Genomic DNA, 17,821 nt, shown 5'->3' on the forward strand with positions numbered 1-17,821 from the left:
ATTGGAAAAATATAAAGACAAAGAAATATTATTGAAAGCAGCAAGGGAAAAACAACAAATACCATACAAGGGAACTCCCATAAGGTTAACAGCTGACTTCTCAGCAGAAACTCTACAAGTAGAAGCGAGTGGCAGGACAAATTTAAAGTGATGAAAGGGAAGAACCTACAATGAAGATTACCCTACACGGCAAAGGTGGCATTCAGATTCGATGGAGAAATCAAAAGCTTTACAGAAAAGGAAAAGCTAAGAAAATTCAGCACCACCAAACCAGCTCTACAACAAATGCTAAAGAAATATCTCTAAGTGGGAAACACAAGAGAAGAAAAGGACCTACAAAAACAAACCCAAAACAATTAAGAAAATGGTAATAGGAACATACATATCGATAATTACCTTAAACATGAATGGATTAATGCTCCAACCAAAAGACACAGGCTCACTGAATGGATGCAAAAACAAGACCCATACATATGCTGTCTACAAGAGACCCACTTCAGACCTAGGGACACATATTGACTGAAAGTGAGGGGATGGAAAAAGATATTCCATGCAAATGGAAATCAAAAGAAAGCTGAAGTAGCAATACTCATATCAGATAAATAGACTTGAAAATAAAGAATGTTACAAGAGACAAGGAAGGACACTACATAATGATCAAGGGATCAATCCAAGAAGATATAACAATTATAAATATATCTGCTCCCAATATAGGAGGACCTCAATACATAATGCAACTGCTAACAGCTACAAAGAGGAAATCGACAGTAACACAATAATAGTGGGGGATTTTAGCACATCACTTACACCGATGGACAGATCATCCAAACAGAAAATTAATAAGGAAACACAAGCTTTACATGACACAACAGACCAGATACATTTAATTAATATTTATAGGATATTCCATCCAAAACCGAAGATAACACTTTCTTCTCAAGTGCTCATGGAACATTCTCCAGGAGAGATCACATCTTGGGTCACAAATCAAGCCTCAGTAAATTTAAGAAAACTGAAATCGTATCAAGCATCTTTTCTGACCACAACGCTATGAGATTAGAAATCAGTTACAGGGAAAAAAATGTAAAAAACACAAGCACATAGAGGCTAAACAATACATTACTAAATAACCAAAAGATCACTGAAGAAATCAAAGAGGATATCAAAAAATACCTAGAGACAAATGACAATGAAAACATGACAATCCAAAACCTATGGGATGCAGCAAAAGCAGTTCTAAAGAGGGAACACTATAGCAATACAAGCCTACCTCAAGAAACAAGAAAAATCTCAAATAAACAACCTAACCTTACACCTAAAGGAACTAAAGAAGGAAGAACAAACAAAACCCAAAGGTAGCAGAAAGAAAGAAATAATAAAGATCAGAGCAGAAATAAATAAAATAGAAACAAAGAAAACAATAGCAAAGATCAATAAAACTAAAAGCTGGTTCTTTGAGAAAATTGATAAATGATTACCACACTCATCAAGAAAAAGAGGGAGAGGACTCAAATCAATAAAAATATAAATGAAAAAGAAGTTATAACAGACACTGCAGAAATACAAAGCATCCTAAGAGATTACCACAAGCAACTCCATGCCAATAAAATGGACAACCTGGAAGAACTGGACATATTATTAGAAAGGTAAAACCTTCCAAGACTGAACCAGGAAGAAATAGAAAATATGAACATACCAATCACAAGTAATGAAATTGAAGCTGTGATTAAAAATCTTCCAACAAACAAAAGTCCAGGACCCGATGGCTTCACAGGTGAATTCTATCAAACATTTAGAGAAGAGTTAACACCCATCCTTCTCAAACTACCCCCAAAAATTGCAGAGGAGTGAATACTCCCAAACTCATTCTATGAGGCCACCATCACCCTGTTCCCAAAACCAGACAAAGACACTACAAAAAATGGACATTATGGACCAATATCACAGATGAAAACAGATGTAAAAATCCTCAACAAAATACTAGCAAATAGAATCCAACAACACATTAAAAGGATCATATACCATGATCTAGTGGGATTTATCCCAGGAACACAAGCATTCTTCAATATATGCACATATATCAATGTGATACCTCATATTAACAAATTGAAGAGGAAAAACCATATGATCATCTCAATAGATGCAGAAAAATCTTTTGACAAAATTCAACATCCATTTATGATAAAAACTCTCGAGAAAGTGGGCATAGAGGGAACCTACCTCAACATAATAAAGACCATATATGACAAACCCACAACAAACATCATTCTTAATGGTGAAAAACTGAAAGCATTTCCTCTAAGATCAGGAAGAAGACAAGGATGTCCACTCTCACCACTATTATTCAACATTGTTTTGGAAGTCCTAGCCATGGCAATCAGAGAAGAAAAAGAAATAAAAGGAATACAAATTCGAAAAGAAGAAGTAAAACTGTCACTGTTCGCAGATGACATGATATTATACATAGAAAATCCTAAAGATGCCACCAGAAATCTACTAGAGCTAATCAATGAATTTGGTAAAGTTGCAGGATACAAAATTAATGCACAGAAATCTCTTGCATTCCTATACACTAATGATGAAAAATCTGAAAGAGAAATTAAGGAAACACTCCCATTTACCATTGCAACAAAAAGAATAAAATACCTAGGAATAAACCTACCTAGGGAGACAAAAGACCTGTATGCAGAACACTATAAGACACGGATGAAAGAAATTAGAGATGATACCAACAGATGGAGATATGTACCATGTTCTTGGATTGGAAGAATCAATATTGTGAAAATGACTATACTACCCAATGCAATCTACAGATTTGATACAATCCCTATCAAATTGCCAATGGCATTTCTTACGGAACTAGAACAAAAAAATCTTAAAATTTGTATGGAGACACAAAACCCCGAATAGCCAAAGCAGTCTTGAGGGAAAAAAAACGGAGCTGGAGGAATCAGACTCCCTGACTTCAGACTATACTACAAAGCTACAGTAATCCAGACAATATGTTACTGGCACAAAAATAGAAATATAGATCAATGGAACAGGATAGAAAGCCCAGAGATAAACCTACCCACCTATGGTCAAATAATCTATGAGAAAGGAGGCAAGGATATACAATGGAGAAAAGACAGTCTCTTTAACAAGTAGTGCTGGGAAAACTGGACAGCTACATATAAAAGAATGAAATTAGAACACTCCCTAACACCATACACAAAAATAAACTCAATATTGATTAGAGACCTAAATGTAGGACTGGACACTATAAAACTCTTCGAGGAAAACATAGGAAGAGCACTCTTTGACATAAATCACAGCAAAATCTTTTTTGATCCACCTCCTAGAGTAATGGAAATAAAACCAAAAATAAACAAATGGGACCTAATGAAACTTAAAAGCTTTTGCAAACAAAGGAAACTACAAACAAGATGAAAGGACAACCCTCAGAATGGCAGAAAATATTTGCAAACAAATCAACAGACAAAGGGTTAATCTCTAAAATATATAAACAGCTCATGCAGTTCAATATTAAAAAAACAAACAACACAATCCAAAAATGGGCAGAAGACCTAAATAGACATTTCTCCAAAGAAGACATACAGATGGTAAAGAAGCACATGAAAAGCTGCTCAACATCACTAATTATTAGAGAAAGGCAAATCAAAACTACAATGAGATATCACCTCACACCAGTTAGAATGGGCATAATAAGAAAATCTACAAAGAACAAATGATGGAAAGGGTGTGGAAAAAAGGGAACCCTCTTGCACTGTTGGTGGGAATGTAAATTGATACAGCCACTATGGAGAACAGTATGGAGGTTCCTTAAAAAACTAAAAATAAAATTATCATATGACCCAGCAAGCCCACTACTGGGCATATACCCAGAGAAAACCATAATTCAAAAACACACATGCACCCCAATATTCACTGCAGCACTATTTACAATAGCCAGGTCATGGAAGTAACCTAAATGCCCATTGACAGATGAATGGATAAGAAGATATGGTACATATATACAATGGAATATTACTCAGCCATAAAAAGTAATGAAATTGGGTCATTTGTAGAGACGTGGATGGACCTAGAGACTGTCATACAGAGTGAAATAAGTCAGAAAGAGAAAAACAAATATCATATATTAACACATATATGTGGAACCTAGAAAAATCGTACAGATGAACCAGTTTGCAGGGCAGAAATTGAGACACAGATATAGAGAACAAAGTTATGGACACCAAGGGGGGAAAGCAGCAGGGGGTGATGGTGGTGCTGTGATGAATTGGGAGATTGGGATTGACTTATATACACTAATATGTATAAAATGGATAACTAATAAGAACCTGCTTTATAAAAAAGTAAATAAAATTAAAAAAAAATACTGATTCTTCCAACCCAAGAACATGGTATATCTTTCCATCTGTTTGTGTCAACTTCAATTTCTTTCATCAATGTCTTATAGTTTGCAGAGTACAGGCCTTTTGCCTCCTTAGGTAGATTTATTTCTAGGTATTTTATTCTTTTTGATTCAATAGTAAATGGGATTGTTTCCTTAACTTCTCTTTCTGATCCTTTGTTGTTAGTGTTTAGAAATGCAACAGATTTCTGTATATTAATTTTCTATCCTACAACTTTACCAAATTCATTGATGAGCTCTAGTAGTTTTCTGGTAGTGTATTTAGGGTTTTTTTTATGTATTATGTCATCTGCAAACTGACAGTTTTACTTCTTCATTTCCAATTTTATTCCTTTTATTCCTTTTTCTTCTCTGATTGCTATGGCTATTTTATTATGGCAGCCTTAAATGACTAATGCAGCTCTAAGGCTCTGATCAGGAAAAAATGACAGGGAATAGTTTAGAATCTTACACTCAAAGCTTCATACCTCAAGAGGACCTTACAATTCATCCAGTTAAAGTCCCCTGTTTGACCACTGGGGAATATGAACCTCTGCCTCAGGCCACATGACTACTTGGCATCACAGGACCACAGAGGCATCTACTATTTCAGTGTTCTTTTTCTAAGTCTGGTAAAGTCATTACTTCTAAAGAGTCACACAGAACTAAAAGACAGACTTAGAAAATTATATCATCCAAGGAGAACAAGATGTCTTCATCCTGCCCCAAACCTTTGAAACTAGAATCCCCAAGAACAGTCAAATTCTTCCTAACTCTGTCTCTTGGGTTATTTCTTGCAACAGACTCCTTATGTGGAGGTCTTTGGGAGATATTGCTGATTTGTGTCTAGATTTCTTGTTGTATATAAGTGGAAACTGAGATTCAGAAGAGATAAAGGGACTTTCTTAATTTGCAGTTACAGAGACAGGATTTCTTCATAATCTTACCGTCACTTACTTAACATTTATTGAGTGATGACCAAATGCCATACATTAGACTAAGTGTTTTACCATCATCTTTTCTTTTTTTTAAATAGGTAAATTTTAACTTTATTTATTTTTATATTTATCTTTTTATTTTTGGCTGTGCTGGGTCTTCGTTTCTGTGTGAGGGTTTTCTCTAGTTGCGGCAAGTGGGGGTCACTCTTCATCGCGGTACGCGGGCCTCTTACTGTTGTGGCCTCTCCCATTGCAGAGCACAGGCTCCGGACGCACAGGCTCAGTGGCCATGGCTCACGGGCCCAGCCACTCCGTGGCATGTGGGATCTTCCCAGACCAGGACATGAACCCGCGTCCCCTGCATCGGCAGGCGGATTCTCAACCATTGCGCCACCAGGGAAGCCCTAAAAGAGGTCTCTTTTAATGAAAGGGAAGTACCTTTGCAAAGAACACTCATTCCTACTGACCATTACTTTCCTGTCTCCCTTATTTCCGCCAGAATGTCTTCATCACTGTTTCATTTCATTATTGTCAACAGGGTCTCAGGTTTCATCACACCTCCTCCAGGAAAACCTCTTATGTGTTCTCCTCCACTTGCTAACATGAAGAGCAACGTGGGGAGAAAGTCAGCTGGTCTTCATTTGACCAGCTGGTCTGCAGAAGCAGGCACATCAGTGCCAAGACCCAGGTTCTAGGGAAGGAGACCAAAAGCCTGCCACATCCCATTTGTTTTCTTCCAAAGGCTGCTGCATTGGCTGTAGGCAGATGTCTGGCAGTCTGCATCTGAGGACGTTTATTCCATGCCTACCCACAGATGGCTTTACCAAGTTCCAGAGTGTAAGTTCGATTTCTTCTCAAAGCTTCAACTTATAACTAAGGGATCATGAAGTTATAGCTGAAGAGATATTATCATTATGACTTATATCAGCTCACAGTTGAATACTCAAGTGCTTGGCAATGTACAGAACAATACTTCATTTAATCCTCACACCAAGCTTAGAAAGTAATCATTATCACCACCCCCATTCTACAAATGAATAAGCTAAGAATTAGAAGAGCGAGGTCACTTGCCAGAGGTCACTTGCCAAAGTTCTCACAGCTGGTAAGAAACGTAGTTGGTTTTTAAATCCAAATAGAGTCTGACTTTATAGTCTACTGTTCTTTCCTGCTGTGTTATAAAAGCTAATAGAGATGGTGATGGTGCTAGTATTACTATGGTTAAGAATAACAATACCAGCAACAACAAAACACAACCACGGTCCCTGCACTATGACAAGTGCTTTACACGCACTACTTCATTTAATCCTCACAGCTCTTCGTGGGATGTGGTATCAATATCTTCACCTTACCTGAAGAAACTGAGCTAATTTAGAAAGGTTCAGTAACATGCCCAGGGCTACAAACCAGTGACAGCACCCAGATGGGCTCATTCTGTCTAGCCCTAGTACCCAAGCTCCTATCAATTATGACCACTACCATCTTATTTTAAAGCTGGGGAGATTGAAGCTCACACAGGGAAAGCTCCACGCCTCTATTTCTGCCACAGGGTAGCCTAGCGGTCTAGCTGTGACATACCTCAAGCCTGGATCACCAACTCCCAGAAAAGTGCTCTCTACTTAGTACCACCTATGAGAAAACTTAACCAGCCTTCCTTTTAGGGAATAGAGGAGTATTATGTGAAGCCGTGAGAGATAGTGGTTTGGGAGCCAGAAAATAAGAACTGAGCCATTTATTAGCTGCTTCACTTTGACCAAGGTACTTAACTTGTCTCAGGCCCCTCCTCTTTTACTAGGGAGCTTATTATATGATTGGGAAGTTTTGCCGTTAGGGACTATTCCAAGACAGTGTATAGGCAAGAGAAAAATGAGGCTATAAAAATATTAAGTGCTACCATTTGAGACTGAATAGATCTCTATGAGCCAAAGTAATGAAAAGTGCGTTAATTGAGAAGGTGGCACCTAAGGTTGGCTCTGACACATGAGAATAACGACGTGTTTCTTTTTTTACTATGTTCTTACTACACATCAGATCCTAAGATAGGTAATTTATGTGTATGGTTTCAGTTTATCCTTATGAAACCCTATACGTTAACTATTATCGTTGTTCCTATTCTAGAAGTTTAGTAACTGAGGCCAAGAGAGGTGCAAGCTTAAAGGGCTGGCAGGTGACATAGTTGAGATTCAAACTCACGGGTCTAGCCTCAATCACTGCATCACGCTGCCTTTCTGGGAAGGCTAAAGAGGCAATTGTGGGGATGGCTTCAATGAAAGCAAGAGGCACCCAGGGAGTTAAATTTTCTACAGCAACTAGCAATGCATAAATTCCACAGCATAGAATTTAGTATTTCAGACCCTAAAATGGTAACCCGGTTATGCCCTGTGCTTTCACGCAGGGCAAGCATCACCACCACTGTGCATTTCAGAGGAGTTGAAGGATAGTCCCAGGGTCAGACATCTAGGTTATCACCCCTCCCACAATAGTGCTTCTGACTTAATCCCTTGCCATGAAGCACTGTTTAAATTCATGGACATACAGGTTTCAGGTAATAACTGCTATGTCAGGCTTCCCTGGTGGCACAGTGGTTGGGAGTCTGCCTGCCGATGCAGGGGACACGGGTTCGTGCCCTGGTCCGGGAAGATCCCACATGCCGCAGAGCGGCTAGGCCCGTGAGCTATGGCCGCTGAGCTTGCGCGTCCGGAGCCTGTGCTCCGCGACGGGAGAGGCCACAACAGTCAGAGGCCCGCATACCGCAAAAAAACCCCACAAAAAACAAAAAACTGCTATGTCTACCTTACATATATCGGTTTTATAGACCACAGATTACAAAGAAGGGCACTGAGATGTATTACAGTTCTTTCACACACAGAAAACTTTATGTAAACACAAGACCATAAACATATAGCCAAATGGAAATTGAAATGCATGGGTTTTCCTGCTCAGCAGAGTACTAAAGCTAGAAGAAGCCTTACAAGTCAGCTGATCCAAACCCCCTGTTTAGAGACAGGGAAACTGAGGGGCAAAGTCTAGAATGATGTTCACCAAGGGTCCACAGATAGCTGATGCTCAACCTAGGCTGGCACCCAGTTTCTTGATTTGCAACTTGCTGCTCTTTTTTCTTTGCTATCCTGTCCTCTCCCTCACATTTCCATCACTGTTAGGTCTAACCCACTGCTTCTCATTCCAATCCCTTGCCAGTTTCTCTGAAGCCATGGCCCCAGAATCCATCACTTTTTAACCCTCTGTCCCTCATTAAGGCATTCTCTTTACTGAACCTTCCACTCTCTGCATGCTTGGTTCCCTCAGAAGGAGGCACTGGAAGGTTCTCATTAATTGAGGGGATGCTGATGTGACTCTCTCGCAGGTGCAAATGTGCCCATCCCACTGAGCTGGCCCTGGTTATGCCAAGAGGAAAGGGCTTCCTCTTTGATAGGGAGCCCAAGAGGATTCTGAAGCAGGACAACTGTCCATGTGGAGAGGGAATAGCCTGTTGTGAGCGGAACAGCTTCTCAGTATAAAAACCCATGCGATTTCGCATAATGGAGGCTGAGAGGACTCAGGGTGAGTGATGGTGGAGATTCATTTACATTTTAAATGAACACAACATTTGCCTGGGGGCAATGCTTCCTCCTAATAATCTAATCTGTAAAGCACACCATTCCTTTTTCTACTAAAAAAATCATTTTTCTTAAAGTCAATAAACAAATATATTTCTGCTGCCCAAAGCAGATACTCTCTGTATTATCTTTTAAGCTTAAAATCAAGATTGTGCCTTCAATGAATGGCTAATCTAAGCCATGGAAGCCTTTTCACATGAGGTAATAGACTGAGTGACTCCTGAGATTCTCTTTATTTAAAATGCAAAGAATTCAGTGGGGACAGATTCTCCAGCCAGACCTCCACTCTCCCCTTCCCTTGCAGGGGGAGAAAAAGAAATATTGCTTGGCAAGAACGGCTTCACAGATGCTTCAGTGATTCCCAAGGTAATTCCACAGAGAGAAAAAATCCATTCCCTTTAGGCACCCAGGGTCACATGAACTGAGTGTGCTTTCCCACAAAGAGCATCTGTCATTCAGTGAAATTACATTTTTGAAACAGAATCAACTGAGCATACAAGAGTCATGGAGAGAACTCTGGCAGGGGAAAGAGATGATAGATTTTCTTAGCACTAGCCTGTCTAGCAGGTGTTTAGAGGACCTGGGTATAGTTAAGGTTTGCCAGGGTTATTTAGTAGAAAAAGACAAACTCAAAAACTAAAAACTGACTATGACCCTTTCAACTCCCATAACCACACCAAGGCACATACATTTACCCCATCACCTCAAGAAAAACAGTTCTTTCATGGGAGGCTCTGGCTCCTAGCTACATTCCTTCCTTTACTCTACTTGAGCAGATGTTTCTGGTTTTCAGAATCCTGGTTTTGTTGGGGCCCAGGGTATGCTGCCCCAAAATATGCCTTAATGGCATATTGATTATTTTGAATTAAAGTTCCTTAAGAAACAACTGATGCACAGGGGAAACTTTGACCCTCCTGTCTCCCTGAAAGCAGGAAATAAATCTCTCATGTGAAAGGCACCCTTCCTGCATCTGGGGGTAAAAGGACACCCTGATCTCCAGGGATAGGGAATTCGGGCCAAAAAGCCTGAGTAAACAAACAATGTTACTTCTTTAATACCTCAAGCCCCAAATCTGCTTAGATTCTTCACTAATTGATCACCCAAAACCTAAGTTACTTTTTCCTGTCAATTGAGGAATTGACCAATTTATTGTTTATTAGACTAAAACATATAAAAGCTGCCTGCTTTGGCCACTTCTTAAGTCCTATTTCTATGAGACCTCCAAGTGCATGAATTAAGATGTATCTTGTTTTCTCCTGTTAATTTGTCCTGGGTCAATTTTATTATTGGTCCAGCCTCAAGAACACAAGAGGGGTAGAGGGGGAAATTTCCCCCTCCCTGACAATTTCCCTTCTATAAAACTAGAAGAGAAATGCAGGCTGGTTTGCTTGCCCTTCCTTCTGTATTAATTCATTTTCTCCATTGCCATCACTGGGCTAGGAGCAGGAATTTGAACTCCCAGAAGAGTTAGTAGGCTGATATCTAGACTACTGGTCCCAAAGTGTGATTGTGTACTCTCTTCAGTAAGAATTTTTTTTTTTTTGTGTGTGTGTGTGTGTGTGGGGTACGCGGGCCTCTCACTGTTGTGGCCTCTCCCACTGCGGAGCACAGGCTCCGGACGCGCAGGCTCAGTAGCCATGGCTCACAGGCCTAGCCGCTCCGCGGCATGTGGGGTCTTCCCGGACCAGGGCACAAACCCGTATCTCCTGCATAGGCAGACGGACTCTCAACCACTGCGCCACCAGGGAAGCACAGTAAGATATTTTTGATTGTGCACCCTCAGTAGATTTATTTATGAATCCATACAGACTCCATATTATGTACATTTTAAATAGACACAAAATGTTTTTAAAATTCAAACTGATATATTAAAATACATATAAATGTAAGTTCTATTTCCTCCCCATATCCCTGTGTTACCTCCTGGTATGCAGGCATTCCACTTTGAAAACCTCTGACCTAAACTGTCACTGAGTGACCCCTGCCTGCACACTTTGTCTCACTCTTCATCCATCTGCAATCAACCTGCAAGCAGACAGCGACCACAAATAGAGCAACTATCACACACTCAGGTGAGGAGCAGCTAATGTGGGAGCTAAAACAAGATGTCTGACCCGGAATGCCCTGTGCTTCTGAAAACTCAACTGTTCAACTGTTGTTTAGGGGTGATACAAAGTTCTACCATCTCGATAACCCTTTTCTGGTTATTTAGATCCGAAATACTCCCTTTCCTCCAACAAATCTCTATAATGAATTTGCTGGGGACCAGGCATTTTGCTAGATACTTTTCATCTATTTATATAACTCCAACCCTCTAAGAGTGAAGAAGCTTAATTCCTTTCTTCCCAGATTAGAAAAAAAAATTGATTGAAATCTCAGTAAGTAGTAGACCTAGGGCATTGAAACACTGGTCTCACACTAAATTATGTTGACCACACTGTCTTTACAATAATACATATCACCTGTGCCATTCCTTTCACATTTAACATGCACTGACTTTTATAATAACAATAATTAGCCGGACTTCAGTCTCCTTCAGTAAGACATTTGTGAGAGTGCCTACTTTGAAGCTGCCTCTGCCGGCACTGAAATTCCTCCAGGAACTTGCGTTGAGAACATGCTATGTGCTAGGGATAGTGCATGAGGTATCTCACTTGTTGTGGTCATTTTTCAGCATTGTGTAATTATATCCATCTTAAAAATGAAAAAGAGGGCTTCCCTGGTGGCGCAGTGGTTGAGAGTCCGCCTGCCGATGCAGGGGACACGGGTTTGTGCCCCGGTCCGGGAAGATCCCACATGCCGCGGAGCGGCTGGGCCCGTGAGCCATGGCCACTGAGCCTGTGTGTCCGGAGCCTGTGCTCCGCAACGGGAGAGGCCACAACAGTGAGAGGCCCACGTACCGCAAAAAAAAAAAAAAAAAAAAAAAAAAATTGAAAAAGAAATGTCAGAGATTGGTTAACAACCTTCCAACCAAAATCAGTCATTTGTAAGGGAAGGAGTCAGGACCTGAACTGTGCCTAATTCCCAAGGTCTGGCACCACTGGATCTTTTCATATGTCCCTTATTATGGGTAGGTCCCTCTCTGTACATTTCATTGATGGACTGCTACTTGTGCATTTCACATGTTCCTGTTACACGTGACTGACACCTCCCTCTCACAGTGTCACTCACCATGGTAAGTACTCAGTACATGATCTTTTTTTTTTTTTTTTTTTCAATTCTCCTGTGATGAACTACTTCAGAACAGGAATACTTGCTGGTGGATGCTAAAGAATATACTGAACTTAATTCCATAGAAATGGAATCTAATAATGTGTGGCCTTTGTGTGTGGCTTCTTTCACTTAGCACAATGTTTTCGAGGTTCATCTATGTTACAGCATATATCAGTACTTCATCCCTTATTATAGCAGAATAATACTTTACATTTCATTGTCCCCTCTAGATAAACTCACAAAATCCAGTCAACAATTTGAAGACTGCCCTATATTACCACCCTCTTTGATGGATTTCTCCCTTCTTTGAACTCATGTGACATGCTTTGCTTAAGTCTTACAATATAATCTCTTCATTATTCCCTTGAACTAATCTAACTTTCCAAGCAGAAAAAAAGGCAAGTCTATATCTTATACCTCTTAGGTACTTCCGGTAGAGCCCCAAACAAATGTGGACACAGGACAGATGGGCAACAATAGGACAAATAATTTATGTTCCAACTAATAGGTTATCCTGTTCAATTGAATTCTTACAACAACTAATGCAGTTGCTGAGCAAACAAGTGATGTGCTTAAGGTCTCACAGGTATCAAGTAGCATGAGTTCTGCTCCCTCAAACCCAAGCCTGATGTGATTAGGTTGTCCAGTTACATGATCTCCAAGTACTCTGGACTTCTATTTCCTCTTGATGGAATAACTCTATTATTTGTTGTTTTAAATTTTTTTCTTCCCCATTAAGTCTATGAACTCCATAGGGGTAGGACTTTGGTTCGCATGAGTGCTTTCTGTAGTCTCTGGTACATATAGGTGCAAACTAAGTATGTGTACAAGAAAGGGAAGAGGGGAGAGAGAAGAAGTGAGGTTGTTGAGAAACGTCAGATTAGAACTAGAGTGAAAACCTGGTTTTTAAGTTCTTCTCTATCTTACATGCATTTAGGCATATTCAATTAGACTCATTCTAGGGCTGTGGGGAAGAGAATTAAGTAAGAAAATCAGAGAGAGTGAGAGTAGGATAGGATGATTCCATACACCATTCCCCTCAGCGGGGACTTAAAGTGACTGTTCCCTTAGCAGATCCCCTCCTCACCTGCACTGCACCTTTCCTCAGTGAGCATCTTACAAGGCTGCATACTATTTGTCTTTAAAGACACACTGCACTTTTTCCCACATAACACAACCCTGAGAATTCTTTGTCTGTATTCATGCAAATAAAGAGGTATCTGTTCTGTCACTGGAGGTGAAACTGGCAAATAAGTATCTCTTCTGTCTGGAGGAAAAACTGGCAGAAAGTCCTGGTTGGACTTCTCAGGTATTATGCCACCTGTATATGTATTTTCAAGGGTAGTTTTTTTTTTTTTTTTTTTTTTTTTTGCGGTACGCGGGCTTCTCACTGTTGTGGCCTCTCCCATTGCAGAGCACAGGCTCCGGACGCGCAGGCTCAGCGGCCATGGCTCACGGGCCTAGCCGCTCCGCGGCATGTGGGATCTTCCCAGTCCGGGGCACGAACCCGTGTGCCCTGCATCGGCAGGCGGACTCTCAACCACTGTGCCACCAGGGAAGCCCTCAAGGGTAGTTTTAACTAAACTCTATTTTTGCCTCACATACTGACTTGAAAGCCTAACTATTCTCCGAGATGAGGCTTGGCTGCCTTGTTAGTCTTTATTAATCCACTAGTTCTACTAAACTTTCCTTTTACGTAACACCTTGAAATTATATAATTTTAGAGCAGAATTTTCTTCTACTGCCTTTCTTTTTTCTTCTCTATGACTCACAAAATACTTATGAGTTTAAATAGAAACCATCCTTTCATTTAGAATACCTGTAAAATACCGTTGGCTAAGAAGTTCAAATCAAACACACAAACAAAAGCCTCTCACACACCTTGGAGAACTGCATAATGTGTTCTGTATAATCAATACGACTGCAGTGCCCTCAGTATTGAGCTGGCCTTGGAGAAAGGGTACTCACCAGAGAAAGCAAATATTCTCTCCTATTGAAGCTATAAAGTTAATTAACTGCTTTATGGGAAAGGATTTGCTTTCCTCAGAATCTGAGACTTGGTTTTCAAGCCCAGCCCTTCTATGGACTTCTATTGTGACCCTGGGACATTTACTACCTACCACCATCTTTGAACCCTATGTCCTCATCAACTTAAAGAAAAGTCAAAGCAAGTAATATATATATAGTTGTCTCCATTCTTGGCAAAGTGGTTTTCTACTCTAGCTACCTCAAATAAGTATATTAATGTCAAATAATTTGTCAATATCAAGACGAGCTTTCCAGGCCATTTAAGACTCTCCCATAGAGAAATTCTGGTACCTGTAACTGTGGTCCTGGTAGGAAAAGAGAGAAAGTAACATAGGAGAGAAATGGCCAATTTTTGTCATGTATTTCAAGTCTAAGTAAAATTACCAAGATAACTCCCTGGGGCTAATTTTAACTATATAGAGAAAAAACAAATGCCCATTTTGTTGGATTTGGGGGTATGTTCAGGTCAACTAACAATATCTTTCACAACCCCAGATACCCTTCAGAAGTTTCACCTTTAAAGATTTATTTTTCCGAGTTGGCGGGGTCTTCTAACTTCCCCTGTTAGAAGGCAAATCCTACTGGAAGAACAACCCCTTAAGCCTATCTTTCTTATTTAGAGGCTGGACCTGAAAGCCACACTTCAATTATTTCCCAATTCACTAAGTTTGCCTCCCACACTTAGGCCTCTAGATGTGATGGATGAATATTTCATATCGCTCTGCCAAAAATATTACCCACTCTGCCAAATTTCTGTGATCTAAAGCCTCACAGAAGACAAAGGCTCTTCATTCTACTTACCAAGAGATGCTTCAGTCCTGGAAATGTAAGAAGCATAAGAATTCATGACAAGACCCTAGATCAGAGGCACAGTGGGATGGGGAGCAGGGGAAACTTTCTACCCCAGGTAAGACTTTAAAGGAATCAACAAAAATAAAGACATGCATGGGATTGACTTTTGTTAAGACTTGAATGAAAAAATATCAGAGGAAACAGAACAAGACCTTGGGAATCACGGCCAACACAGGGAAAGGATGATAGCCTTTCATGTGAATACACTCCCATCAAACCACACAACAGGAGGGCTTAACCTACCAGCTCTTTCCCATGGTAATCTCCCCTGACCGATCTTAGCTATGGCTTTGCCCAAGAAACCATCGATTTGCACCCTCTCATTTACATTTAGGCTGACTGTGACACAGTACCAAAACACAAACAAACAAACAACTATTTGTGTATGGGCACAAACTAGTTTTAGTGGTAAAAACAGAAATAGAACTCTATCTTTCCTGTATACAACTTTTTTGGTAGCTTTGTGTGTAACAGGGTCTTAAATTATACTGATTCCCCCATGAACAATTTTTTTTTCCCAGAAGCATGCCAAGCTGTGAGCAGTGACAAAATTCATAAGAGTAACTCATTTCATTCTCAGGACAGGCAAGGAATGAGGTACCTAAATTAAAAACCAAAAAACCTGGAGACCTTCAAGATGGCAGAGGAGTAAAACGTGGACATCACCTTCTTCCCCACAAATACATCAGAAATACCTCTACATGTGGAACAACTCCTACAGAACACCTACTGAACGCTGGCAGAAGACCTCAGACTTCCCAAAAGGCAAGAAACTCCCCAAGTACCTAGGTCGGGCAAAAGAAAAAAGAAAAAACAGAGACAAAAGAATATGCACAGGACCTAAACCTCTGGGAGGGAGCTGTGAAGGAGGAAAAGTTTCCACACACTAAGGAAGACCATTCACTGGCAGAGATGGGAGGTGGTGGTGGGGAAGCTTCGGAGCCACGGAGGAGAGTGCAGCAATAGGGGTTCAGAGGGCAAAGCAGAGAAATTCCCGCACAGAGGATCAGTGCCAACCAGCACTCACCAGCCTGAGAGGCTTGTCTGCTCACCCACTGGGGCTGGTGGGGGCTGGGAGCTGAGGCTCCGGCTTCGGAGGTCAGATCCCAGGGAGAGGACTGGGGTTGGCTGTGTGAACACAGCCTGAAGGGGGCTAGTGTGCCACAGCTAGCCAGGAGGGAGTCCGGCAAAAAGTCTGGACTTACCTAAGAGGCAAGAGACCATTGTTTCATGGTGTGCGAGGAGAGGGGATTCAGAGCACTGCCTAAACGAGCTCCAGAGACAGGCCCGGGCCACAGCTATCAGCATGGACACCAGAGACGGGCATGAAATGCTAACGCTGCTGCTGCAGCCACCAAGAAGCCTGTGTGCAAGCACAGGTCACTATCCATACCTACTCTCCCAGGAGCCTGTGCAGCCCACCACTGAAAGGGTCCTGTGATCCAGGGACAACTTCCCTGGGAGAACACACTTCGTGCCTCAGGCTGGCACAACGTCACGCCAGCCTCCGCTGCCACAGGCTCGCCATGCATTCTGTACCCCTCCCTCTCCCCTGGCCTGAGTGAGCCAGAGTCCCCTAATCAGCTGCTACTTTAACCCTGTCCTGTCTGAGCGAGGAACAGATGCCCTAAGGAGAACTACATTCAGAGGCGAGGCCAAATCCAAAGCTGAACCCCAGGAGCTGTGCGAACAAAGAAAAGGAAATCTCTCCCAGCAGCCTCAGGAGCAGTGGATTAAATCTCCACAATCAACTCGATGTACCCTGCATCTCTGGAATAACTGAATAGACAATGAATCACCCCAAAAATGAGGCGGTGGACTTTGGTATCAACTGTAGACTTGGGGTTTGCTTACTGCATCTAATTTGTTTCTGGTTTTATGTTCATCTTACTTTAGTATTTAGAGTTTATTATCATTGGTAGATTTGTTTATTGATTTAGTTGCTCTCTTCCTTTTTTTTCTATACATATATATATTTTTTCCTTTTTCTCTTTCTGTGAGGGTGTATGTGTATGCTTCTTTATGTGAGTATGTCAGTATAGCTTTGCTTTTACCATCTGTCCTACAGTTCTGTCTGTCCATAGTTTTTTATTTTTATTTTTTCTTAAGTATAGTTTTTAGCACTTGTTATCATTGGTGGACTTGTTTTCTGGTTTGGTTGCTCTCTTCTTTCTTTCTTTTTATTGTACTTTTAAATATTTTTTTAATTTTTAATAATTAAAAATTTTTTTTGCTCAATAAATATATTTCATTTTTTTTTCTTTCTTTCCTTCCTTTTTCCCCCATTTTCTTCTGAGACGTGTGGTTGACAGGGTCTTGGTGCTCCAGCCGGGTATCAGGCCTGTGCCTCTGAGGTGAGAGACTCAAGTTGAGGACACTGGTACACCAGAGACCTCCCAGCTCCATGTAATATCAAATGGTGAAAGCTCTCCCAGAGATCTCCATCTCAACACTAAGACCCAGCTCCACCCAATGACCAGCAAGCTACAGTGCTGGACACCCTATGCCAAACAACTAGCAAGACAGGAAAACAACCACACCCATTAGCAGACAGTCTGCCTAAAATCATAAAAAGGTCACAGACACCCCAAAGCACACCACCAGATGTGGTCCTGCCCATCAGAAAGACAAAATCCAGCCTCATCCACCAGAGCACAGGCACAACTCCTGTCCACAGGAAAGCCTACACAACCCACTGAAACAACCTTAGCCACTGGAGGCAGACATGAAAAACAATGGGAACTATGAACCTGCAGCCTGTGAAAAGGAGACTCTAAACACAG

Source organism: Hyperoodon ampullatus (assembly GCF_949752795.1).
Source record: "Hyperoodon ampullatus genome assembly, chromosome: 4".
NCBI classification, from domain to species: domain Eukaryota; kingdom Metazoa; phylum Chordata; class Mammalia; order Artiodactyla; family Ziphiidae; genus Hyperoodon; species Hyperoodon ampullatus.